The 25,795-nt window shown below is 41.3% G+C and overlaps 1 long non-coding RNA gene across 1 annotated transcript; it reads left to right on the top strand.

Annotated features, from left to right (window-relative positions):
* The first annotated feature begins 307 nt into the window (after positions 1-307).
* LOC106016792 (uncharacterized) lies at positions 308-24,654 on the top strand. The gene is made up of 6 exons (XR_001189752.5): positions 308-627; positions 5,157-5,218; positions 10,701-10,818; positions 23,148-23,273; positions 24,066-24,226; positions 24,545-24,654. It is a non-coding gene; the product is annotated as an uncharacterized lncRNA (long non-coding RNA).
* The last annotated feature ends 1,141 nt before the right edge of the window (positions 24,655-25,795 follow it).

Here is a 25,795-nt window from a genome sequence, read left to right as displayed (position 1 = left end):
CCAAATGAGACCTTTACGCTTCCACCTGCATATTATGGCTCTAATAAACACGTTATCAGCTCATGAAAATGATGGCAAACAGGTGACTCGAGGATTTGATAAGTCAGCAGCAAAGATTAACAGATTTTTCTCAGGGAAAAGCTATGAGAGATTCCCTTATTTAAAACAATTGCAGCATGTGAATTTACTGCACTTAAATCATTACTGGCAATTAGTATGTGTCAGAAAGGTTGCAGCTGGCTCCAATTACAGGTAGGGCTTTTAGAAGCTGAACTTAATTGTATGTGTGATAGTGAGAGGCTGAGCAATGCATACCAGCATAATGGTACTCCTGGTGCAGAAAGGAGGGCAAGATGTTATGATCTGGGACCTGATTATTTTAACTAGGCCTGGTCCCTGCCTCCTGGGAAATAGACGTTGTAGGAGAAAATTGCTGGCAATGCAGCCGTTCACCTTACTGAGCTTCTTTGGGTGGGGAAGAACTTAGAAACTATGCAATATATGCAATACTTCCCCTCCTTTTTGCCTCTGTAGTAGGTTTGCACAATTTAAGGTCTTACAAGTTATATCCAGACCTGGCATTAATTCATCCCGCTCAAGACCTGCTGCCTCGAAGTCCCTGGAGCTGTAAGGCAGGGAGTGATTTGCAGGCTGCCTATTTATTTATTTTTTTGGTGGGACACTCCTTCTTGTCCAATTGTCACGTGTGATGGCTTCTCTTGTATGAATGTTGGACTCTGTGATGTGAGGGCTCATGAACTTGGAACCACATGCTTGGGATGCTTCTACTCTAGTCACGTATTAGGATCACTCTCAGTTGTGTGATGGACACACCTCCAACCCAGTCATGGGCTGAGGTGACTCTTGTCATTGCAGTTTCCTCTCTGGTTGTGTGGGTTTCTTGTCACGCAACAAAACAGAGATATTTTGAACAAAAGAGTAGGATGTGCTTGATCATATAGTAGGAATGGGGATCACAGTATGTTGGCTGCCTTTCCATAACTCTATAAGATGTAATGTGATCTGTCTTGCTGGGGAAATTTATCTTTAGTGCTCTTAAAGTTCTAGTTATATCAGAGATTAGCATCTCATGATCTGTGTTGCTCCAGCTAACTCCTGTGTCCTGTTAGCAGGAGTCTTATAGTATGAAGGATAAGTATTAATATTCCCTTCTAAGGGTTTCAGTGCTGCATGTGAATATGGTGTGTTGCTGTGTCAAGATGATGCCCTCAGGTGGATCCTAAGCTTACTGCTGGCTTACAGAGGACCTTGCATGTGTTTAGTAGAAGAAGGGAGAGTGCAGAAGACATGCTACCATATTTTCCCTTCCACTTCCTCTCTAGTTCCTCCACCATTGTGTGCTACTACTTCAGCTCAACTTACTCTTGAGTTGTAGTATGACTATATTTGTGTCTCCTTGCCCATTTGCCAGCAAATAATGCTGTGTGGGCATGAGGCAGGCATTCTGCAGTGTGCTTGTACTTGGGCTGATGCATGGAGTGCAAGCATCCTATTGATTCTTTGTATTGCTCATAAACCCATGTATGATCAGCAGGACATCTACCATGAAACTCATTTAGAGCTGCTATTTTGGGAAAGCAGGGTGAAGTTTCATATACCATGTGCTAATGTGCAAAGGATGCCATGCTTGTAAAACCAAACCGAAACTTAGCTGGAGAAGCATTAAGCATTCCAGCAGTGCACACAGACCAACTTTCCAGTAATTCCTCTGAAGTCTTCCTTCTTACAACTTTTCTGCTTAGATCCAAGTTCCATAAATGTTGCTATAATGTTGATAATCTGTTTTAAATCCCTAGCTCCTTCTCTGGGATTTAAAGATGGTGGTGATAATAAAGTAACAACTGGGGCCTGGGAAAAGGGAATTCGTGATTTGCAAACTATTCCTATATTAAAGCACTGCTCTTTTTATTTGCAGTAATAGAGGTGCTTGCTGCTGTGTGGTCAGCTAGGGCAGTTATTTGGAAATGGTGTTAGTTTGTTGTGTGAGGCTTGTGAAAACATAAACACTGCTGTATCTTTCCTTGTGATTTGTTTGATAGAAGCACAACCATTTGAAACACAAACATATGCTGCCTCTACAAGACATGATCTGTCATAAGTCCAGAAACAAATCTGTTCTGCCCCACATATGGCAGTTCAGAGTATCCTTGGTGCTTTGGGGACTACGGCTGGAGTTCCTACACAGCAGCACCACATTGCAAATTCATAGTTTTAATTCTATAATAGTCATTTAGGTTGGAAAAGGCCTTTAAGATCATCAAGTCCAACGAATAGCCCACCTAATGTCAAATCAGCTGGACTGTTCACTGTTTGTTGCTGTGAGTTCATGAGCATGGATGTGCCAGCACAGGAGACAGGGGTCCAAGAGAAGCTATGAGTATGTTAAAGCAGCATGTTAAAACAGCAGCATGTTAAAACACCTCTTTCCCAGCTTTATCTTGGTGTCTCAAGCTAGAGGTCTGTAGTATGTGCATCTTGGAGAGCTGTGAGTTTCCTCAGCCTTGCTGGGGTAGGTTCAGTGTGGCCAGCTCCATGTAGTTCCTGCAGCTCTCTCTGCACACCAGAACTACACAGCTCCTTTTATTTATTTATTTTGAAATGAAGGCAAAGTTGCTTGTCTTGTAAAGTAATTGCTGGGATGATTTTGTCTTCTAAGAATTAAAGCATTGCTTTTCTTAATGCAAATTTAAACAAATGCAATGCTGCTCTTAAGGGAAACTGCCATGGGGTGTACATGAAAGTTTGTCATAAGAAAACCAGGCTGCTAATGGGCTGTCCCAGGTCTTGCTAGCCACATCTTCTCTTTGAGGATTCCAAGAACTGTACAGATGTCTTTTAATTATACTTCCACAGCTGAATACCCTGCCTATTTTGTAGGAACAACCTTTATCATAGACAATTCACTGTGAAGGATGGAGGTTGCAAATAGATTCCTCTCCCTGAGTGTATTTATTTCATGGAAAGAGGTTCTGGGGGAATAAAATTCTAGGGAAATAAATCCAACTTCACACATGGGAAATATTCTTTCATGTGGAGGACTCCAGCAATTTGTTCTGCTCTTCTGCAACTCATGCATTAGAAGAACTTAGGAACGGTATACAAGAAACTTAGAGCATTGCAGTGCTAAATAAGGAAACTGCTTGTCTTCCTTTAGTGTTTAATCTTCCTTCAATGTTTCTGTTTTTCATTGGTCATTATATTCATATCACTTAACAGCATTGACTATACAGATCTATTCAGTGAGAGGTCTGGGAGGAGGACTTTTGTGGTCCTGGTAGCTGCTATGACTTTGTGTCCTTGCACGGCATTTTAACTTTCAGGGTTTCTATATGCTATGCCATGACACAGCTATAGGTGTAACAACATAGAGAGGTGTAATGGCATATCAGAATTGCAGGTGTGTAAAATTACCTATAAGTTCCTCAAAGAAAGGCACTCTCTAATGTAAATTATTATGATTATTGCCCTCAATTTCAATCCTTTTATGGCTCTGGACAATGTATAATAACAATGAGAGCTTTTCTTTGCATCAATCCTAGCTCTGTGAAGCTACTCTGAGCTACTCTACAGAGCCAAAGCTCCTTATGTGTCCCTTCTTCCTTTCCCTTGCCCACCCCTGCCTGAGACTGCCTAAAACTTACTTCTAACAGTTTGCAGCACACCTGTGATTGTAGATTGCGTGTGAAAAGAAAAGACTTTAAAACATGACTTGGTTGGACTTCAATCCTTTTTGGAAAATGGGACCACTGCTGACAAGGCCCTAGGATCCTAGGGTTCTGGGAACAACCTTGGCTATTGCAAGACCTATGATGAAAACGGGAAGATAGAAATACTCAGGTCACTCTTTGTGTGTGTCCATCAATGATGGCAGCAACTGAAATGATTCTTCCTTGCAAGGAAGGCTCCTTGTACTTATGTTTTCTTTTTAAGAACCCACAGTCTTTTTCTCCTCCATGCCTCAAGCAGAAGTAGCATGGGGTGACCCTAATTGCCCAGGTGGTGTTTTGAACACCACGGGACATGTCTTTCTTCCTGAAAACTGTTGAGCGAAAAAGTAGTTTCTTTCTTTCCCAAGTTTGTTGTCCCCCCGTGTGGGACATGGTCCTGATTTTGTTTCCTCCACTGCCATTCTCATCCCCCATGTTTCCTTTACAATGTCTTCTCTGTGTTTGGGCATCAATAGCTGGGCTTCACCCTCCTCAGGGCTCCAACTGGTGGGGATTTGCCTTAACAGCCAGTCCTTTCGCAGCAGGGCTTTTTCTAAGACCTCTCGCTCCCCTGGGAGCAGCTGTCAGCCCACACAGCTTGTCCTGAACAAGGGAATATTTGAAGGTTTTACTTAACTCACTTTCACATTTTTTCACAGATTAGTATTTTTTTAAACCCCGTTATGTTGTTTTAATTGAGTCTTGCCACCAAAACAAATGAACATTGTGTCACCACATCTCAGTTCCTTTCATACAACCACAGCTAAGAGAATTGGGAGGCTGTGCTACCTGCAGAAATGTTGAAACCAATGCTATGTATAATCTTGATGGATTACATTCAAGCTACTCTGTACATAAATCTGGTCACACCAGAACAAGAACCGTGGAAAGTATATAACATTAATGTATACTCATTACATTCCTCCTTTCACAGCCTCCAAGCCTGTCAGGCAAGCAGGGGGGTGGGGGACTACAAGTAATGAGGAGTTAGGTTTAAACATTTTACTTAAAATCATTGCAGCTCTTCATCAAACAGGGAGTGCACTTTAAAAAAAACACACATAGTGCTTCTGTCATGTACAATGGGTGCTAAGAAGTAATGAGTTCTACATTTGTTTTCATCAGTTGCAAAGAAGCTGTTCTCATTTTGTAACTTTCTGGAAGAAGGCAAGATTAAAAAAATACCTTGCAAACTCTATTTAAAATTTATAGTACAGCTTCTACTCCCTCTGAAACCAAAGACAAATTTCCTACTGATTTTATCAGGAGCAATATAAAGTTCTAAAAAGATAAGTGTTATTCTTTCTACTTCATGTAGAAATATGTCACTCAGTTCCTCCCAGGATGGTACTGGCTCTATCTCTACAAGTGTTTACTACAGACTGAATTTGGCCCTGCAGTTAACATTTTTTTTCATTTGATTCACAGAACCTCTTCTCAAAAAGAAGGTCCATGTGGCCCGCAAAGTCTGCACGAAGCAGCCATGCAAGGTAGGCTATCTCCTTCCATGACTATGGGGTGGCTAGACCAGGAGATCTGTACATGGAGTGACACTTTCAAGCTGCTGTGCCTCATGTTGGCACTTTCATACTTCTCAACATTCAAAGCCCCTGAGCGCCTTTTTCCAGGAGAGTAAGTGTGGATTTAATCATCTAACTGAAGTCCCAAATTTGAAACTTTTGCTGAGAAGCCTGGCTGTTTCAGGAGGACAATGCCATGTTATGTCACACATTTTTGGAGGAGAGTGGCACATTAACAGCCAGCTCAAAAGGAGGGAATTTCCTTTCCAGGCAGAATGAACAGGCAGGTCTGTTGCTGATCACCAAGTCTGTGGTTTATTTAACTGCCTTTTTTTTTTTTTTTTTCTTTTTTTTTTTTTTCTTTCTGTTCCTTCAGGCCCTAGCTGGTGATAGGGTTACCAGGCTCCATTGTCAGCAGTGTACTGATGACACTAGAGTTTATATCTTATTTCCTACAGCTGCAAACACTGCCAGCACTAAGATTTCACAATGCCTGGGACACCAGCACTGGGATGAAGTAGAGTAGCTTCTAACTGAATTCAGGTGGTGTGAGAGGCTGCAAGGCGGGTGGCTTTCTGGATAAGGGGAAACCACCCATCAGAGATCTGCCCTAATGCCTCTCATCTCCAAAGACCCCTGGCCTTGCTGGGCTTACTGTTGGCTTCGTATGCCCTGATATTCCTCCTTTTCAACCCTAGATTTTACTTGGCATCTTTCACTTGGGTGTGAGTTGGCATGATGATTCATTCATCTGTTACCTTCAGACTGAATTACTGCAATGGAGGATGAAGATGGGGCAAGCCAGATATTCAGTTTATGCAAATATCACACTTTTGTATCCTTGGGAAAATGATGCACTATCACCCCAAGCCTTGACCTTCCTTCTTGTTCCTGGGCTGTCTCTGTGGTTTTGCTCATCAGAGCCATGTGTTAGTCACTACCATCCCTGGTTTGCTATGGCCAAGCCTGCAAGGCCAGATCCTGCTCACAAAAGCTACTCTTTAGTCACCTTTGTCCTGTGATTCACATGCCTGCATTGGCATGCAGTTATGTTCCTTCCTCTGTGCTTAGCCATGGTTTGCCAGTTGGCATGCTGTTGTTACACTAATAGTAGACACAAGGTCCCTCCATGCTCCCCATTGCTCTGTTGGGGTTGTTTTGAGAAATTCTAGCCACCCTTCACTTTAGCTAAAGCCAAGGGCACCACTGCATGCAAGTAAAGAGAATTTCATAGTCCCTTATAGACCTCCATATATAGAAATAAATAATACTTGTACTTATAATCATGGAACGTTCTGGCATATTTATAAGCATCATCTGTTACGTTCCTTGACATTCAAGTTTTGTCTCCAATCAATAATAAGTATTTTCTTTGAGACATTGAAGGTCTGTGCTTTCTGGTCTCTCAGTGATTCACTTCTCTGGGTTCCTAAGAAGCTGGTTTGCTCAAGGTGTTGTAGCTGTTGTTATCCTTGAGAGTAACACACAGGTCACAGCTGATAGAGATAACAGAGCAGACACTGTTAAAAAACAAACAATCAAACCAACCCCTCTGTTCTAAAACCTGATGTTGTTAATAGTCCTTGATCTTCACTGGATAATTGCAAACTTGACCGTGTGCTTCAAGGGTAGACTCCTTGTATTTGCAGTTTTAACTAACAGGCGTCCATGCTGTGGGATGCATGTTGAGGTAGTGTTAGGATCAGAATTCCTGAACCGTGTTATAATCCAGCCTGGCATCACCTCTGAGATTACCCAGTCAGCATCAGACTCCCTCAGATCAGGTGGCTGTTGAAGCTCAAGTTGGCAGTCACAGAAAACAAGAAGAATTTGAAATTGTGGGATCAGAGTTGGTGACATGACTGTCTCGAATGATCATAGTTATGTCAGTGATTTGCTGAATTCTTATCTTTCTTTTTAAAAATGGGCCTATATATAAATACTATTTCTGAGTTCTTCTGGTTCTTTACAGTAACTGTATTCATTTTGATTCTACAAAGCTAAATCAGGATGGGTTAACCCAGAAATCACAGCAACATAATTAATACAAGGCAAATAGATGTCACGTTACAAGATAATATGGGCAGAACCAGCTCTATTAAATGTGGGGGCTGCATTCTCACAGAGCCTGTGTCACATCCCATTGAGTGAATACTGCTGTATGCCCAAGGTGGGGAGAGAAAAAAGTCCCCTGTAAAACTACATTAGTAGGATTGACTGTATTTATTATGTGCTTGTAGGAAGAATGATGTAAAGAAAGAGAGAGGTTATAAACACAGAGAAATGCATACATTTGTTTTCAACACAGCATGCTATGTGTAACACTGTCAGGCTAATTGGTAGTGGACTGCATGACTCCAGACTCAATTTAAATCCTGAAATTCCAAGACAGGAGTTTCTTTTGAACTCCCTGAGTGAGCGAGACTGAATTTTGGATGTGTTTGGGGTAGCTGACTTCAGACCCTTGCAATAAAAACACGTATGATATGATGGACATCTGATTTGTGATATGTCTCTGGGTACCTCTTGCTGTGACATAGGCTGATAGTAGGCCCAGTAGGCATGCACAATGCTTCTTGTGCCAAAATCAGAACAGATACACAAGGATGGGAATGGCACTTAAGTGTGGAATAATCGAACGCAGCCTCAGGCTTTTGCCCATAGGCATGAACAAATCCATTGAAGACGCTTCCCTTCTAATTTTAGCCACAGAGACAGTGCTTTTGGATAAATTTATAACTGTTGTTGATTTCTTTTCTTACAACTTGCACGACTTGTTTAAACAGCATTGCTGATTTGGAGTTCTTTTGCAACATCTTTGGAGGGCATTAAAGACAGGCTATGCCTGACCCCAGGGGAGTAGAGACGTGGTTTCAACAAGTCTTATTTACTCATTCTTTTTGCAACCCAAGAACAGCCATCATGTTTTTCACCTGGAGTACTAGTTTGTCCAAGGCACAACTTGTCCCCACATACTGCTTTCTGTCTTCATACCAAAGAGGAACCACAGGGGTTAAGCACAACCTTTTTCTGAAAGGCTGCCTTTGTGTTTCCTATCATTGCCCTTATTACTTCCCTGTGAGTCCTGGATATAAGAAAGAATTGTACCTCTGGAATTGAAATGTCTGTATACTTCCCTTGCAGGAGATGAGGTTAAAGATAACATGATGTTAATTGCCTGTTGCTGTAATGTGCTCTGTAATGTCCTTGTGGAAAAGCCCATGTACTTCTGGAATAGAAGCAAACTACAGAAACTCGGTTCAAATTTAATTCCCTGGTCTGACACAGACTCTGTGTGCCCTTAAGCAACTTAGTTGGTCTCTTGTGTGACTCAATTTCTTATGAATGCAATTGAAATAAGGACATTTCCCTATTGTTTTTGTATGCTGGGGTGAAAGTGCATTAAGGACTGTAAAACACTCGCAGTCTACGATGGCCACACCATATAAACAGGTAAGGCAGTTTTTCTTCTTCAAAACCTGAACAAATAACCTGGTCAGAGAAGACTGGGTTATCTATGAGGTATTTCAACTCTCGCTGAGCTTGCCTGTGCCAGCATGCTGTACTGCCTTCTGTGTCACTGGTAATCAACATTTCTCTTCTGGAAAGGATTCATTGAAGGAGCACTGTTTACTCCATCTCAGACAATGCAGGTTGGCTAAAATCTCTGGGAATGCTCATCACAGGCAGTAAGCTTTGAGGTGATGCTAACACCTCATCATGGGCTGCTACCCAGAGTATTCTGCTGGTGCTGTGGCAGCTACTGGAGATGGTCAGGGCTTCTCTTCTGTCCTGCATCAACCCACAGTAGTTCATTGCACACAGCATCTCGCATCAGATCTGTCCTGTTAAATCAGTGGAATTATTTAAATAAATTACTTTTATTAATTTATTATATGAAAAAATTTAGAGCAAATTCCTTTGATGTGTGATATCCTAATCACACCCTCAGGGCATTAGCAGGCACAAGGCACATCTGAGTGTCTCTAATTCCCTAGTGGTGTGATTATATCTCATAATATTCACAACCCCCTGGAGCTTCTTTACTGGTATAAATAAATCAATTATTTAAGTCAAATACTTTGATCATTAGAAGCTGCCAGTGAGTGCTCAAATGCCTGAGCTGTGCAAGTCACCGGGAATGATCTTGCCTCTCAAAATGCTGAGCAGCCGAGCTGAGTGCTACCAGCACTTCATTTCAATCTGCTTTATAAATTAGATTAGAAGTCAGTTCCCAATACTTCATCCTGGATAGCAAGGAAGGGAGAACTTTACAGGGGTGGAATTATGAGATATTGCTGCCAGCAGATCCTTTTATCATTTAACACTGCTGTCATAGGTTAAATATGAGCTACTGTTCATATTAACTAATAGCTATTATACAGAAAACTGACACAGGGATTCCGGCTAATGCACCATGAACCTGATTCACACACACTGCATCATATTAACTATTATTTGCACATATGGATGGAAAGGAGTTTTGAGTCACTTGGGATATATGGCAAATTAGCATTTTATATCATATTAATGAAGTGCTAATTGCTCCTTGCAACCTTTTTTTGTGCAAATTGAATGGGTCCTATTTGCATTGTCATGTAACTGCTGTATTACCTTGCAGCACTTTCATAATGAAGAGGCAGCACAGAGTTCATCAAGGCAAAATATTAGCAATTGTGAGATAATTAGTTATGAAACTAATAATGTTTAAAGTTGAGCAAAAATACTGCCGTTGACTTTGGTTTAGCTTGGGAATATTTTTTATTAACAAGCTTTATAGAGTATCTTTCATTTTGCATACATTAAACTGACAAGAAGACTTTATAAACACAGCTCCCTGCTCCAATATTTTCTTTTGCAGTTCTTGTTCGTAAGTGTTTTGCATTTCTCCTATGAAACATAACAAAAAGGTACTTTTTTTTTTTTGTGACTTTTTTTTTTTCCTAAAATGAGTCACAAATCTGGAAGTTTGCGAAAGTGTGGGACAGGAGACTATCTCTGAGTATACTGAATTTACAGGTGTCTATGAGCATAACCAAACAGCAACAAAGTCTGTAAAACAATTTAAGAAATGTCAAAGATGTAACAGTTTTAAAAATCATTTGCAGAATCTTGTTAACTGTCACAGATAAAATCCTCTGCAAGAGTAAAATACGATATGTGGTATTTTCAGCCAGGTATTTGTGGGGAGTGGGAAAAGGTGGAAAAAATGAGGGGAAAAATTGAAAAGTAATTCCATGCTAAATCAGTGATGTTTCCATGATTGCAGAGAAAGCGTGATTAATTTCTGAAGCTTCTGTGGGTAAGGCACCTGGATACAATGGTGTAAGTCTGTATTGGAGGATTTAAATGCATTTGCCAAGGAAAAAAAGGAAGCTGAACTTTAGGTAGCACAGCCCCTTGCCAGTCAATTCATCCAGATTGAGGGCCTGTCTGTACCTTTTCTTTTCAGTGGAGTATTGGGTACGGACAGATTGCAAGTTACAGCCAAAGGCGGTATGACAGCTTTATTGCTGCTGCATGAGCAACATTGTCTTTGATTGGGAAACAGGCCGAGGACTTGCAGAAAGGTATGTACAAATAAGCACTTTCTGATATTTGTTTTATTAAAAGAAAAACTCTTAATAGAGACTGACCAGTATTTTCATCCTCTTTTACTATTACATTGTATAATTGTAGACCTACGCATTTATCAAAATCTCAGCTTCAGAGAAAACTGAATGAAGAAACTGTGTATAATACAGCCTGTCAGAAAATATATTCTCAAGTGACTGAGAGGAGGGGAATTAGGACTTGCGTCTCAAACAGACATCCTGAATGCTCTATCCAGCTGTACAAACAATTGCACAGGACCTTGTCCCAGGTAGGGATGAAGCAATGCAGCAAGTAGAGACCTTCTTGCTGACTTAAGAGTGTTTCCAAACAAGCACAAGCAGCTCAGCATATTTTTCAGACCTGCAGCCTAGATAGGGACATTTGCGAATTGCTTTGTTTTGCCCTGTATGTGATCTTGGCTTACCTGATGTAAAAAATGTGGCTCATCTGGATTTCAGCTATATTCTGTCCACCCAGGGTCCAAACCAGAAAAACTTGATTATGGTGCTACTTGCATCTGATCCATTCTGAACCAAAGGAATAGGTGAGCTGGACAAAACTGGCTTTGTAGCAATATCTTTTTTTTTTTTTTTTTTTTCTTTGTGAAAAGCTTTCCACCCTATCTATATAAAGTTAAACTTGCTAAAGTTTCTATAGGGGAAAAAATAATTAAAAAAAAAAAAATAAATAAATATATATATATATATATATTTCCTTAAAAGTACTTCATAGCTCTTGCTATGGCATTCTTGGAGATTTCAGTAGATGATTGTGAGAACACAAATATTATTTTATTGGTAAAGTCTGAATGCCTCAGCAAAGTCTTACCTGACATCAGGGCACTGAAGGCTGCTGTATAAAATGTGTGTCAGAGCTGAAGTTTTAATGGACTTGTTAGTTATCACAGTAAATGTGGACCCCGCAGGGAGTTGTTTATTGGATGTAAGAAGATGAGAGGAGGTCCTGGGTGTGGACAGGAGAAAAGGGAGATGTGGTAACCTCAGGAATTTTATGGGTTTATGTTAAACAAACAGCTGTGGTAACATCAGGAGGTTATCAGGAGCCTGAGGAGATCCAAGAGCCAAGCTCTGGTAGAGATAGAACAGTGAGATGCACAAACATGCTTCCCTGCTGACAGGTAGGGTTGCACTGTTATATTCCCTGGCTAGTCGAAATGGGTCCAGGAGAGGGGTCAAGCAGAAAAGGGAACTGTTGGTAAATGAGGAAGGCTGCGTCTTGCTTCACAAGCCACTTCCTGTGTTACAGGCTCATCTCTTCTCCAGCCATTGCTGACAGGAATCCTTGCTGAGCTTTGGAGACTGACACTGGGCTGTGGGGTTTTTAATCTCTAGTTAGGAGCATAGTTTAAGCTGGTGGCTACCAGAAGTCAGTGATGGGCAACACAGTGTTTGGTGAGAAATCAGCTCCACAACCATTTTCTGCAGTTACTTCACCTGTAGGAAAAGCTACCCTAGATTTCCTTGACTGGCAGAGGTTTTTTTTTTTTTTTTTTCTTTGTTCCCCAGAAAAATGGGGCTCTGAGTGAAAATGAGGCTCAAAGCAAAGCCAACAATTGCGTGCCAAGCAGGGAACAGCAAATGGGGCTTGGGGACACCTTGTTGTGATGGCATGAAGGAAATCTCATTTCTGCTGCTGAGATATGTATCTCTTTGTCTTTAAAAAAAAAAAAAAAAAAAAGGGGGTGGGGGCTGGGGGGTTGGAAGGAACACTTCCTTCTACGGGCTGATGAGTAAGAAGCTTTTTAGACACCTAAAATGAGTAATGTGAAAAATAGTTTGGAGTCCAAAGCAAAGTTTGTGTGACCTCGGAGGGGGGGGAGAGGGAGGAGAAGGCAAGAGAGAGTCTTTAAGGGAATGAGAAGAATCCAAAAATATTGATTTCAATTTGTCATGGGAGAGAGCAGGAGAAACAAGCCATTGGAACAAGTTCTTGAAACTTCCCACTAGCTGGAATGTCTTACAGCAGAATGAAAACAAACAATCCTATAAGGTTTGCCTTCCCAGAAAAGATTAAGTCCAGTCCCTCTAGCCTTGCTCACTGGCAGCATCTGGTCCTGTTTGAAAAAGCAAAGAATGCAGAATTTTGGGAGCATTGGTCTGGTATTGGTGGTTTGTGGGGGGGGGGGGGGGGGGGGGGAAGGGAAAAAACTATGCAGGACATCTTACTCCTCCAGTAGAAGAAATGGGGAGAAACAGAAAAAGGGGGAGAAGTGAGGAGAAACCATCAGCAGCACCCTGAGGGGTCCTTGGGTCCTTGCTCAGGCAGCCTCTCTGCCTTTCCCCAGACATGGAGTCCTCATTGCAGATTTCCCAGTGGGTCCTGAGCATGTGAATGTGATGGAGGTGAAGGAGCTGTATTTTGAGCTGTTGTATATTTTGGATGATTCAGATCACTGTCTCATGAAATCGGGCTCCTGGTTTAGGAGCCCAAATAAATCCTCCCTGAAATAGCCAAACTTTACACTGATAAAGAAGGGGACAGTGTATATGCACATGTCCGTCCCCAGCAGGCCAGGCAAGAAGGAAGCTTTCATATTTGACTTGACTTTTTCCTCTTTAATACAGAGTCCAAGCAAAATCACAGTCCCTGCAACTTGGCATCTTTGAGAATAATGAAGTGTCTGAAACAGGATGGTAAATTTAAATTTGGAAATGGAAATGGATTAAAATCAATGCATCCTAAGGTGACTGGGCTATTAACATGAGATGAACTTTCTTGTGACCTATAAGCATGCAAAGATTGACACCTATACAGGATCAAAGGAGCTTATGAAAGGCTAAGGAGTACATGAGAGGAAATTGAAAATGTGTAGGTTGTCGATCTTGAGAGCGGCTTTTATTAGTTATTGTACATAATAACTATTGTGTCAGAAATGAAAGGGATTAACTCTCACCCAAGGTACTGCACCTGAGCAAATATTGTCTTGCCTGGGTGAAATTTGTGCCAACACAAAGAGGACCCGGTACGAGGCTATGTACTGCTTAAGTCTCACTTAAGTCTTCAAAATGAGGATTATGCAGGATTTTAGTGGTGAAAAATATCAGGACAAATTTCATCCCTTATATTACTGCAGTGTGTGTCTCCAGGGCTTTTGGAGTAATGTAGAGTTTCACCAGAACACATCAAAGCAGTTGGAAAGTACTTTCTCTGCAGACTGACCACTTCCCAGATTTGGGAGTTTCTCATGTCACTGAACTGAAATTCTGCAAGGCTGTTAGAGAGAAGGACAGAGAAGCTAGCTGGATGTGTGGGCTTTAACAGCTGAATGTTTTGTTCTCTGCTGTATTTTCCAATGGCTCAAATGCTTTGGTCTATGTGAGCAAGCAGGGGAACATTTTTGCTGTGGTCAGGAGTTTTTCAGAGAAATACTGTAAATATGGGACTGCAGATGATAGTTTGTTATTGGAAGTGCGAATAGAAAACATTTGAAATTTCAGAATAAAAGTAGCAATCATTTTAGGCCAATGGAAGAAAATTCTCAGTCTGGAGGAAAAAGGGAATATTTTTCATGCTGAATCTGTATGTCTAGATCTGCTGTCAGCAGATGACATCCACCTTTCAATCACACTCTTGCATCTGTACCCAGTTTGCACACCTCTTGCTAAATATTTTCCTGTTTGTGGAAGAATGGTGAAATGGTTTCACAAGAACACAGACCATTTGCTTGACAGCCGTTCCCATATTTAATTGTCTGTTTTCAGTGATAAGGTGTGCCTATGTAATCTGGACTCTAACCACCAGAGGGGAAAGAAATGGGAAACAATCTTGTGTACATGGCATTTTCAAAAAAGCCTGTCTTAGTTTTTTTGGGGGAATCCTGTATTTATTATAACTGCCCTTCCTCTTGCCATGACGCAGGGAGGGGGAAGAAATGGGGAACCTCATAGGGTATTTCTGAAAAGCCCCTTCTTTGTGTTTGTCCTTTTCAAGAAACTGTGAGGAGACCTTGTAGAAATGTCTATTTTTTTCCATGTATATTCCAAGACATTAATATCAGTAGAGGGGAGTGAGAAGCTTGGGGGCACTGTCATATAAAACTGTTACTTCTGAGAGGATGTTTGAAACTGCTTTGAAAATATCAATGTTTCTGAGGAGTTTGTGGTACCTACTACCCTCCTAATACTTTCCACATCATAAAACTACTTCCCTTTGCTATAAAGCTAGAACAGAGCACTGAGTCCTTGCTCTGTGGCTGGCATACTAGAGTTATTGGCTAGTTTGAGGAATCATTTTACAGTTTCTTTCTCCTGGATTTTCTTCTGAAATCATTTGTAATCCAAATGTGTTCTGATCTGCTTTTATTAGATTCATTTGCCCTGTACTCCCTTCTTCCCCTTCCCATATTTAATTTAGACTTGCACATAGAACTGTAAGCATGGTATTTTTATGTCTTGCATTAATATAGTGGCTATGTTCTGATCTGAAGGTGATAAGTGATCTGAGGAAGCCAGATCAGTTTTGACTTGGGTTAAAAAAATAAGGAAAGATCTGTGATTATTGGCTTGTATGGTTCCCTACTTTCCTCGCAATCCAGAGTAGAGCAGCAGAGCAAAGATTGTTCTTCTTGGTGAAAGGAAATCTAATTTACTATGTATAAATAATATTATAATCAGCCTGTTTGTGGGTAGTGACAATTGTATGAAGTTTGTTGGCTGATAAAATTGATCCCATCCTAGTCCTTCCTATGTGTCTTGGGATACTGTGTTTCTTGTATTGCCCTTGCCAGTATCTAGTGATCCCAGAATTTCTTACATGGCCTTTGCTGGAAAAATTGTTGGCTTGTTGTTTGCTCCTTTTGAATAGCTGGTAATCAGTAACAACAGTATTTTAGAAATGAGAGTGATTTGCATTCCAGGAGCCCTGTATGCTTCTCTGATATATGAGGAGGCCATAGGGTGGTGATGGGCTGCCTTACCCTTCGTTTAATATTTGCCTGGTGTAGGAGCACTGCAAATCAGTTCATTGTCCTCACAGGAGCCCTGTGAGGTTGGCAGTACTACTGTCACCATTTTATAGTTTAGGACATCTTTGGCAGAACAAAATCAAATGACATAATCAGCCTTCCTCTACTATATATCACATAGTGATATGTAAAATATGGGAATTCTGCCTTGCAGAACCTTAAACCTCCTTTCCAAATTTGGCTGAAGGCTGAATTCAACTTGATTTGTATCCTAGTCAAAATGGCTCTGTCTCCAGCTCCAGCTTAATTTCTAATTCCCTAATTTCCCAAATAAAAATATTGCAGTAATTCTCGTGTCATGTTTACAAAGTACATGGAGGTAAAGGGGAAGTCTCAGAAGGAGTCAGATCACAGATGTTAAAACTTGCACCTGTGTGGCTGTGACTGAGATGTGAGTAAGTACAGGGCAAGGCAAGAACGTTTTAGTGCTAGTTAAGTTTCTAGGGAATGTTTCCTCTCACAGTGTCACAGAATCAGACTGGTTGAGATTGGAAGGAACCTCTGGAGATCATCTAGTCCAACATACCTGCTCAAGCAGTGTTACATAGGGCAGGTTGCAAAGCATCACATGCAGGCAGGTTTTGAATATCTCCAGAGAAGGAGATTCCACCACCTCTCCAGGCAGTCTGTTCCAGCACTCTCCCATCTTCAGAGTAAAAAAGTTTTTCCTCATATTGAGATGGAACTTGCTAGTTTTCAGTTTGTGCCCATTGCTTCTTATCTTGTCACCTGACACCAGTGAAAAGAGTCTGGCCCCATCCTCTCAACACCCTCCCTATACATATTTAGAATCATAGAATCATTTAGTTTGGAAAAGACCTCCAAGACCATCAAGCCCAATTGTTAACATAGCACTATCAGGTCTACCACTAAACCATATCCCTAAGTATCACATCTACACAGCTTTTTAAATAACCGTAGGTATATACCCTCATCTACTTCCCTGGACAGCCTCTTCCAACATCTCACAACCCTTTCAGTAAATAATTTGTTCCTAATATTCAGCCTGAACCTCCCCTGGTACAACTTGAGACCATTTCTTCTTGTCCTATCCCTTGTTGCTTGGGAGAAGAAACTGGCCCCCACATCTCTACATCTTCCTTTGAGGTAGTTGTAGAGAGTGGTAAGGTCTTCCCTGATCCTCCTTTTCTCTAGGCTAAACAACTCCAGTTCCTTCAGCTATTCCTTATAAGACTTGTTCTCTAGACCCTTCACCAGCTTCACGCCCTTCTCTGGACATGCTCCAAGGCCTCAACATCCTTCTTGTAGTGAGGGGCCCAAAACTGAACACAGTACTTGGGGTGCGGCCTCACCAGAGCTTTACTAAAGTCTGGTTAACAACATCTACAGCCTTTCCCTCATCTACTAAGCAGGTCATATTGTCATAGAAGGAGATTAGGATAGTTAAGGAGGACCTGTCTTTCATAAACCCACGTACTGGTGCATAGGGTTATTCCTTCTGAGGTGCAGGAACTTGCTCTTGCCTTTGTTAAACTTCATGAGGTTCCTCTCTGCCCAACTCTCCAGCATGCCCAGGTCTCTCTGAATGGCAGCACAGCCTTCTGGTGTATCAGACACTCCTCCCAGTTTCATCAGCAAACTTGCTGAGGGTGCACTCTGTTCCATCTCCAGGACATTGACAAATGAACAGGACCGGACCCAGTACTGACCATTGGGAGACACCATTAGCTACAGGTCTCAAATTAGACTGCACCGCTCACTGTCCACTTATTTAACCTACACTTCCTGAGCTTACCTAAGAGGATGTTGTAGGAGACAGTGTTGAAAGCCTTGCTGAGGTCAAAGTAGACAACATCCACTGCTCTCCCTTCATCTACCCAACCAGTCATTCCATCATAGAAGGCTATCAGATTGATTAAGCTTGATTTCTCCTTGGTAATCCACCTTCTTTTCCTTCACATACTTAGAGATGACCTTCAGGATGAGCTGTTCCATCACCTTTCCAGGGATGGAGGTGAGGCTGACTGGCCTGTAATTTCCTGAGTCTTCCTTGCCTTTTTGGAAGACTGGAGTGACTTTGGCTTTCCTCCAGTCCTCAGGCACCTCTTCTGTTCTCCATGACCTTTCAAAGATGTTGGAGAGTGGCCTAGCAGTAGCATCTGCTCACTCCTTCAGCACTCATGGGGACCTTCATCCTCACTCCTTCATCCCATTGGGGACCATGGATTTGTGGGTGTCGAGTTTGCCTAAATGATCTCTAAGCTGATCCTCAACTGAGGGAAAGTTTTCCCTTCTACAGACTTTCTCTTTTCTCCAAGGTCTGGGATTCCTGAAGGCTAGTGTTAGCAGTAAAGACTGAAGAAAAGAAGACTTGCAGTAATTGTCTTTCCTGTATTCTTCATCATGAGGGCACCCACCCCAGTCTGCAGTAGGCTCACATTTTCCCTGGTCTTTATTTATATATATTTTTTTGTTATGGATGTATTTGGAGAAGCCATTCTTGTTGTCCTTGATGTTCCTTGCCAGATTTAATTCCAAATGGACTTTAGCCTTCCTCATTGCATCTCTGCATACTCTGACAAAATTCCTATATTCCTCCCAAGAGGCCTGTCATTTATCCCACATTCTGTGTACTTTCTTCTGATTGAGTTTTGCCAGGAGCTTCTTGCTCATCCATGCAGGTCTCCTGCCCCATTTTCTTGACTTTTTACTCATAGGGATACACTGATCAATGGTCACATCAAGTTTTGGAAAGCAGGATGGTTTTCCTTCAGTATGTTTTGATACATCAAGGCAAAAGTAAGGGAATATCCATTACTTTATTATTAGGAGGGAAAAAATGTGTTTAGATTTTTGTTTTGACCAACTTCCTCATACTATGATGAAGAACAGAGCAGAAGGGGAGTGGGGGTGGGGAGGGAGAAAAAAAGGGGAGACAGAGGGTCAGAAGTTTTTTGCCCTATTTATTTCTAGAAAAATATAATGAGTGTATTAGTATGGCATTTTCAATGGAAATACAGTATTTCTGCTGGACAAAATGCAAGAATGTTTTATCTCATGGAATTTCCCACTCAAGAATGGAAAAGTTCTTCTTACGGCAGTGGCTGCCTCAGCTCCTAATATGGATTTAGAAAGTAGCTCAAAAATACCCATAAGGACCCAAAGACACAGCTGTCATGATTGCAAACCCTTAAAGGGACGAACAAAAAAAAGTGTCCAGAGAAAACTATGTGATAGAAATTGTCAGTTACTAAATAGAAAGAATCCTACTCTTTGCTGCTGAGTTGCTAGCCATTTGGATTTCTATCACAGCAGGTTCTCCCTAGAATACACTATGAAATTTGTTTTGTTTCATGTGCACTGAGCCCAAGCAAAGGCCTTCTGTGAGGATGTCAGTGCCATTTTGCTCTTAGAGATTGTAGCTTTCACCTTGATGCAGTCTTATAACAACAATACTCTTGTTCATCCTTGTTTTGATGTTCTTTTGATGTAAAATACATTTTCTGATTGAACAGGTTTGCCCCTTGTTTATAATTCATATTGCTAAAGCCTGTTGTTGCTGACTTTTTAATTATGCGGCATTTAAGTCCAGAGTTCATTTTCTTTCATAAGAATCCTGAGGGCTGTTGAATACCCAAATCCCACTTTTGGTTCAGGAAGTCTACGAATCACTGGCTGCTGCAGGGCAGTGTACTGAGGAAATATGTCGTGCTTACCCTGATCTCGTGCTTTTCCTAAGTTTGTCTCATTGGCGAGTGCTGTGGCCTCACCTCGTACAGCTCCTTTATGTTCCTGTGCACCCAAAATGTATGTGTATCTTAATTCCTCATGCCTTTTTTTGGACCTCACTATATTTCCTATTATGCAACTGAAAGTCACTTACGAGAAAGTAAACATCTTTTAGAGTAATATTATAGCAGAAGTCATGGAGTGTATATGTGTTAGTAAACTAGGCAGGGCCAGGAGCAGTAACATTAGTGATCTGTGGTGTTTAACTGTTAGCATTCTCCTTAGCATGATGCTAGTGCCAGCCAGTGCTCTCCCTGGTGGCACACGGGTATGGCTTAGGACAGCAGCACGAGCCAGGGACTATTCCAAGCAGGCAGATATGGATGAGGACAACTCTTTGGGGAGTGAGCAGAAGGAGAGAGTTTAGCCATATGGACACGAGCTATGCCATCAAACTCATGCTCAGGGGCAGGGAATTGGCCCTGGATTGTTTTCTTTTCTATTCCAAGGCAGGCCTGTTGATTTCTGTGCTGCGGTGCCAGCCCCTAAGACAGAATGCATGTACAGCTCTCTGCATACAGGAGGTAATGCTAATGACTGGCTCCCACTGCAAAATATGTCACAGCGAACTTCAAGAGGATTGTTTATGTCCCCAGAACTCTGAGCTGGAATAATGGCTCTAATTTATTTATGCACATTTTGACAGCTTGTTATGTTTTATTCCGTAAAGCTAAATGTGGTCTCAGAATCTTGGAGTTACTACTACTAGGTAATACTAGGGAGGGATTTTTGTTTCTGAGCAGAACTTTTCCCCTTTGTAAAGACTTGAAACCACTGTCCTTTTGCCTGTGTATCTGTTTGAGAAGGGACAGTGAAACTGAGGAATGATGTGGCCTCACTGCACAACTGCACAGGAACAGATTAACTTTGCATCAGCAGTGAATGCTTGAATAACCCAGTAAGCAGGGACCTTAGAGTAGGACCTGTCACACTCAGACAAGGACTGTGGCACTCTGTCCTGTAAATGCTTCTGTGCTCTCTAACATGACTCAATTTCTGGTTTAAATCTGCTATATGGTTTTAGGCCACTGAGCCTTAGGAGAGGCTCAGTCTCTTTTCCTACATGAAGGACTTAAAGGCAGTTGGTTTGAGTGCATTGCATCATTTCTGGAAGTGATTGTATAATTTACATACCTGTAGTGTTCCCTGGGTCTAATATAATGAGTTAGCTTTGATAATACATTTACAGCTAATCAGGTTGTTCACAGGAGTGTAGAATAATTTTGTAAATCAGTAAGAAATGATTTTGGAAGGTTGTAAGGTGATTTTGACCAAAGAACTGGCTGATAGGAACATTGGTGAGGAGGGATCTGGCTCTTTGCTAGTATGCGTTGGTATTTCTTATTTTAGTGTGCAAGATATGTGAATGTGATTCTACAAGAGCATGTCAGGAAAGAAGAGAACAGATATGATTGCAAAGAAACATTTATTATGGGATTTGACAGCTTCTGTTCTATATGCTCACATGCTTCCTGTACCTCATATGCTTTCTAGACTGTATGACAAAAAAAAGGGGGAGTTAAATGAAAACAAAAGACAGCACAAGTGTAAAACTAAAGCACCAGACTTTGGATTCTTTATGAATTTGGGTTTCTTTTTTGTTCTCTATAAAAATGTATATTCCATTTAAAAAAAATAACATCAGGAAACATTCCCAAGCACTATATTGTCTGCACTTAAAGTGTTAGAAGAGACCCTGGCTGGGTTTTGGTCAGGTCCAGCTAAGATTCTCCCAAATAATTTATGGGTACCATTCAGGGATTAGCTCCAACCAGGACCCCATCCTGCATAGGCACATGACCATCTTGTTTTGGAGGCTAAGAGGGTTAAATAGAATGGACAGGGATTGTTTGTAACCAGTAGCTGTAATCACCCAACACGGTCCTAGGCTTGTTCAATTTTCTAGTACAGATGTAGATAATGCAAACTTACTTCTACACCATATATGCTTGGAAACAGCTGAAGCAGGCAAGGGGGAAAAAAAAAGTATGTTTAACCTAATCCAGGATATAGGGGGATGACAGAAATCACATTAACACAGACTCTTAATTCCTTGCTGAATATCTTCTATTGGCTCTACGCAGTAGCAGCACAAGAAAATAACATTCATGATAGGCCAGTGTGGATCCCTGGAGTCTCACTAGAGACTGCTGAGAGACAAAGCTGTAAATATGTCATGATAGACTGAAAAGAAAGAGGTACCACTCCAGGGGAGAATTCAGTGCGTAAGCATTGGCTAACACTCGCTAACCTGAGTGACAGTCTGTGAGACAGGCTGATCATTGCCTTTGGGCTTCCATTCTACTTGTAATTAATGTATTATTCTTATTTTTTTTTTTTAAGCTTCCTCTTTCCCACTACTCCAACTGCACAATTTCCATGGCCAAGCTTATTTACAAATCACAATCACATGAAGAATGCCAGTTACTGCTTCAGACACAATGGGAAGCTTTTACTCTGCTGCTGTTACAGAAACACTGATAAGAATGATCAGGTTACCATTCATTTATTAACTTCTTAGTCAAAGGTTTAACTAGGGTTATAATCCAAGAAAGAGAGCTGCTGCCACAGTAGCATTCATGTGCAAAGTGTTTTACCATCAAATTCTGGAGGTAATGATTTGGTTTTCTTGCTCTTGTCCTGAGGGACTGCTGTTAATGACCAAAGCCAAGGTGACAACTGACTGCTTTGGTAGCCCGAGAAGGAAGATTTGTACTAACACAGAGTTAATCAAATTCCATCCTTTTTTGGGTTATTCGTTCATATCAGGATATGAGTCTCGTATTACACATATCTCATAGGGGTATTATTCTCCAGGTTTATCAGGATGGCACCCTCATTTAGTTCTGTAATCAACGTGACAGTTACCTGCTCACTAAAGTAACTTCCTGGAAAAACAGTGTGAAAATCATGTGCGTTAATCAGTGATTTATGGCTTTTTAATGTAATCAAATGCAGCTGAAAATGTTGATATGTAACAACTTAGGCCAAGTCGTGGCTATAACCTTATCTCAGAACTGCCTACGAGCATTGCATGCTCCTCTGTCCTTTTCGTAATTAGGCAGAAATTTGTTCCATTTCCTGAAACATTTGCTGTTCCTGTTAGTGCAGACAGAACTTGAAGGTCATTGAAGAAATGAGCCATTGGGGGGTCTAATGTAAGTTAAGTATACCATCAGTGCACTCTGCTGTTGTCTTTCCCAGGCTTTTCCTAGTCTTACCCTAAAGTACCTAGTTTCTTTTCAGAAATGGCTGGTCCTGACACGTTGTACAGCCTATCTTTTTTAGGACTTGCCTTGAACTCCGTTTCATCTTGTAAAATATATGTAGCTCATCTCTAGCTGTGTCCTCTTCTCAGGCAGCAGACACTGGCAGCAAGAAGTAGCTGGTGGAGTTCCTGCCAGCAGGTTTTTCATTTTATTTGGCTGCTGTAGGGTTTTTTGATATACTACCGTGATTTTTTTTTTTCTTGTCTGTGAATTCATGTGAAAATGAATTATGAAGCTGAGGCCTGGCCTGCATTAGGAAGTTGTTTTAAATTAATTTGCTTTAAATTAATTTTCTCTACAGTCAAATGGGGCCTGTGGGTGTTTGGAAAGGCCAGCTATCAGTTTCCTATTATCATACACTATGGGAAGGAGTTCTCATCTTCATAACCCTGCTCCAGAGAGGTTTGCCCTTCAGGACAATAGGGTGGTAAGTTTTCTGGCAAATAAGCAAATACATCATGGCAAGCTTGAAAACTCATTTTCTTTTCTATCCTTTCAGTTCATTTTGTTTTACCCTCAAGACCCACAGTTTCTGTGCCATCAGATACACTAGCATATATATCTCCAAAATGTCCTCTCCTGATATTTATTAGCCCTTTCAAACCAATCACACACCATACATAAGTTACCATGCTTAGTCCTTCAGCTAACAAACGACTGTCTAGCTAGGTAAAGATAAGCTGCTGTGTGAAGGCTCTAATCTCCAGCCCATAAGTGTACCTGGGCACGGGGAACTGCAGCCCACAGCAATTTTTTGCATTTTGCAGTGTATGAGCATATGTGAAAAGGAGATTGTGACTTTGTGTGACCTTTATAAGGAGTTGGCACAAGGTTTTGTAGTTTACTTTGGGCTATATTTTGCCAGCTTTTGCACATATGGAATAGCATCTTCGTCTGCAATAATCTCACCTATATAATGGTGTCAGAATCTGGCCTACCAGCTGGAGTGAGCTATTTCACACTGTATCTGATATTGTTTCCTTTTCATCTGTTGAGATAGAGTGCTTTGCTGTGTATCCTGATATCCCATGGCTCTCTTTTTGGAGCTATGTTCACACATCTTGATTCCATCTGTACTCTTGAAGAGGCCCGTTAGGTGGAAGATGTATCTGTCAAACACATGTAGATTCTGGACAGCAACCCTTTACGGGTCATGCCTTGAAACATTACTAATTTGATTTCAAAGGGAGCTATTACAAACTGTCTTTTGTGTTGTTAGGCCTCAGGAGAAGGACCTCAGTTGGACACAGTGAAATGCTGCATTTGCAATAGCCATGGAGCCCCTTGTTGGAACAGATATAAGAATCAGTCATGTCTTTGTCTTGGAGCTCGGCACCTCTTCTGGAGGAGTCCCCTGATGAGAGAGGGAGACGGCTGAATGTATGTTAAAAGGTCCAGGGGACAGAAACTTAGTGATCCACAGCATTCATCTGATGCTGTCCAAAGTTGTCGAGCAACCTCAGGAAATGAGTTGAAATTTGATTCTTGTTTGGCTATTTTGGGTCCTGAAAGTGGGGTGGTGGGTGCAAGAGGGTTGATGTACACATCTGTGCACTCTGTGGCAGTGCTTTGAAGCTCTGTGTTGTAGCCTGTGTTTTTTTTATGATGCAGTCATGTGCATTTTTAAGAACAAGAATTGGACACCTTTGTGCTTAAAGTTAAGCATGACCGTGACTCATTCAGCTGTCACTCTTACAGACGTAGTGTGAGAACCATATGGATGGGAAGAAGTAACCTAGACCCAACATGCAAGTTCAGGGATTTCAAGACAGGAGGCCAAACACTGAAACAACATCTGACAAAAGTGAGTAATTGGTCAATGCTTCCACTTCTATTTGGTCAGATTTTCAACATAAATTAATAAATTTTCTCAAAGTAGTGGATCTTACCCCACGGTTACTTCAGTATTTGCAGTTAGCTACAGTTGTTCATAGGCTGCACAATCTCTGGGCGCATTAGAGCCATGGTAGTAGCCTGACTGGCATTCATAAACAGGCAGCACTTGGGACTCAGTAATACCCTAACTCAGTGAAGAAGTGTGCCAAAATAAAGGTCATTTTAATTTCATGTTATGTCACGCAGTTTTGAAGTGACATGTGTTTAACGAGTTTTCTCCAGTAAATGAACGATAGCAAGTATTACACTAATAGGCTTTGATGATATGCCCACAAAAAGAAGAAAAAAAAAAAGCAAAATCTTTCCAAAAACATTAAACTGACATTTTAACAGAGGAAAAAAAAAATAAATAACAGAACAAAGATTCAAACTTCTGCCCCTAAGCTTCCATAATGACAAAAATTAGGCTTTTTGGCCCTTTCGAGATGACAGTTTGCAGAAGTTTCACAGTAATTTATTTATAGTGTGCCCATCGCAAAAGACATTGAGGCTGATCTCCTGATATGGCTAGGAGAGTGTGAAGGGAGCAAGTTGAGCTTGTCACAAAACCAGTCTCTATCGCAAAGCTCATGACAGGATCATTAACGGAGTGAAAAACTGTTCCCTAGGCGTATGGACCCTATGATTATGCAGAGAAAGGTGTGGTGTAGTTTCTGTTTTCTCATATAGCAATGCCTGCTTGTCTTGCCACCTGGCCTAGTATGCAAGCTGGTTGTTTCCTGTCATCTTTTTGTCTGGCTACAGACTCAAACAGGCACAAACACAGGAGGAAGAACATCAGGAGGAACTTTTCTGCTGCATGAGTGGACTGAGCACTGGCACAGGTTGCCCAGAGAAGCTGTGGAGTTTCCCTCCTTGGAGATATTCAGGAAACATCTGGACATGGTCCTGGGCAACCTGCTCTAGATGTCCCTGCTGGAGCAAGGGCGTTGGGCCAGATGTCTCCAGAGGGCCTGCAAATCTCAGTCACTCTGTGACCCTGTGGCTCTGTGATTACTTGATCAGGCATCTTGTCCTTCAGTGACTTAAAGGCACGACAAAAAATGTGTTATC

The sequence above is a fragment of the Anas platyrhynchos genome, chromosome 3 (genome assembly GCF_047663525.1).
Source record: "Anas platyrhynchos isolate ZD024472 breed Pekin duck chromosome 3, IASCAAS_PekinDuck_T2T, whole genome shotgun sequence".
Lineage (NCBI taxonomy): Eukaryota > Metazoa > Chordata > Aves > Anseriformes > Anatidae > Anas > Anas platyrhynchos.
Note: the sequence above shows the minus strand (reverse complement) of the source record. Positions and strands in the feature narration are given on the sequence as shown.